Raw genomic sequence first — 2,821 nt, forward strand, 5'->3', positions numbered from 1 at the left:
CACAGAAAAAACTGAGCTGGTCAGGGGCTTAAAAGTGATGTTTCAAAATAGTCATTTACCTCAACAACTTAAATTGTTGTGCTTAGAACAGAAATTGTGGATTTACATTTTTTTAATTTTGTATTTATCCACCTAAGTTATGATGGTTTTAATCAATGTTATGTCACTCCTTAATAATGTTAAAAGGTTTCTATGGTGAAATCAGAGTTCTCTAGGTGGACAGTAAAGCATGTAAGCAGCTAACTTGGGCTCAATGGGGTTTACAGCAGCCATGTTGTCTTTAAGTGACATTAACAATAACTCTGTTCTTTCCAAGTAAGACAAATACCAGAATCTCCAATCTGAGGCAAGTCAATGGGAATCAGCCATAATTCATTTCATAACTTATATCCATGCTTGTCTTATAAATGTCCAGATGTCTTCTGTTTGTCCATCCGACTTTGACCAGATATTCCTCAGCTCTTCACAGGTCCCCTCTCATCTTCTGTAACCACACATCATCGTAGTCATGTGACAAAGGTTTGATTTTATCCTTCAGGTTTAACCTTTACCCAGATATGTTAGATTCTTAGGAAAAGCAGCTGCATGGCTTAATGTTACCAGCTTAACATTTTTTAATTTAGTTCCTGATGTCTTTAAATTAATTTAATAGCTATCGTATAAAGTGAATACAAATATTCTAAATTTAAATTTTACACCATTTGCCTTAACTATACGTTGGAAAGAGATCGCAGTTTTGAATGCATTTTAAAATCTCTAAGGGTTTCAAATTTGAAGAGTTCATTTGCCAAAACAGATAACTCAGTTTTTATACATTTTCAAAAAACATATTTCTTTTTGATACAGATTCCTAATAAAGTTACATTTCAAGATACCTTTGATTAGTAAAGTCATTTGGTCTTATTTGAAGCCACACAACCTCAGTTGATTGATCATACCAAAAGCTAGTATTAAAAAAAACGTGTTTTTTGAAACATTTTTTAAAAAATTTCAAAAGTGAGTTAACTTTTTTTTGCAAATGAACTCTTCATTTGTAAAAAACATTGATCAAGTTCTCATTTTAATTAGAATAAATGTGCCACCCCACCCCAAAACCCCAGAAAACAAATACCATGGATCAACTAGATTTTTTTATTTGACTTTTTATTCGCTTGATCATTTTCTCCAACCCAAAGACAAGAATACACAGCATAAATTGAAATATCCCATTTAATAGTTTACAGCTTCTCATCTTTAATCATTATTTCACACTTTCAGTCTGACATTCACCACTCACCTTGAAGCCACGGAACTGGGATCCAGTTCTACATGTCAAATTCCACTGGAAAAAGTGAACCCTGCGCCTCTACCCTCCCCCAACAAACCAGTAACCATGTTGTTTTACAGTCAGGACAGGCCTCGGGGGTTACAAACAGATTTTGATTCCAAAATACAATGGATGAGTTTTTTCTTTTCTGATGCCACGGGAAAGTGAACACGGTGGCAACTTAGATGCTCTTCCAGCCCTTTACACACAGAATTCCCCCTGACAAATTAAAAAAAAATCAAAAATCAATGACCCAATTTATCCAAATGATGGATGTCCGCCCACTTTCATATCACCCGCTTAGACACATTAAGAGTATTTTGAGGACTATGTGAACAACTTCTTCTTGTACATGTTAGTACTGACCCCTTAAGGTGGCATGACAGACTTTATAATTTAAACTTTCCTTGCATTTAAAAAAAAAAAAAAAAAAAAAAAAAAGTCTCAGGTCAAGAGTAGAAATGACATTATTTACACGTGTTTTCACATGCAGCTCAGAAGCTGAAAGTTGAAATTGCAGCCAAAAATCATGTCCTATCTAGTTAAAGACATGTCACACACCATCACGCTCTCTCAAGCAAGATCATTATCATTCTCTCTCTTTCTTAACACACACACACACACGCACACACACACACACACACACAAATATCACTTCAAACGCTGACCACACCGCTGATGGACATTTGTTTCCTTTGCTTTACTTCCTTTTTAAGTTAACAGTGTCCAGAGCACTTATGTTGGGTTTATTTCCATTTTCCATTTAAAACTGCATGAGGAGTTACGTCATCATTAAAAGAACTGACCCGATGTGAATGACAGTTTTACTAGTTGAATAAGACATACAACAACACCAACATAAACATTCAGGAATAGATGTATGAAACTTCCTTTCCGGTCCTTCAGCCCTCCGCTTTGCACAGCCCCCCCCCTTGTGGCTATTAATCTGTAGCACAGGCTCAGCCCAGCTTTGTTTTTGAGGCGGGTTAAAGCAGCTCTCTATTAACATAAATTCTAAAATAAAACACAATACGCTGTCTACCTCCTTCATATTCTGACATGGCCAACTCAATCATAATGTTGAATTCAACTAATGAGGGCTCAGATTCATTTGACAGGATGTGTTTCAGCCCCACCTTTCATGTAGGAGACAGCAAAGAGAAGCTGAAAGACGTGCCAAGCAGAAACAAATCACATAAAAAAAAAAACAAGGGACAAAAGTAAAGACAGCCAAAAGAAAGCTGTGTAATGATTAGACCTAGGAAAGGACGCTGCCGGACCAGCACACATCTTGGACCACATAACAAGTATATCTTCCAGCTCTTGTCCAGATGAAACTGTGATTTTAACTAATTGGCCCTAAAAGGGAAGAAATGACTCTTCAGAGGACGGTAGTATGGACTTTGCTTGATTGAGACTAGATGTTTTCAGAAAGGTGCTACATGTCAGACAAAAACGAAACCAGGCAACCCATGAAAGCACACCAAGAGCAAGGGCCAATATTTCACAAATCAA

Source organism: Notolabrus celidotus, chromosome 3 (assembly GCF_009762535.1).
Source record: "Notolabrus celidotus isolate fNotCel1 chromosome 3, fNotCel1.pri, whole genome shotgun sequence".
NCBI lineage: Eukaryota > Metazoa > Chordata > Actinopteri > Labriformes > Labridae > Notolabrus > Notolabrus celidotus.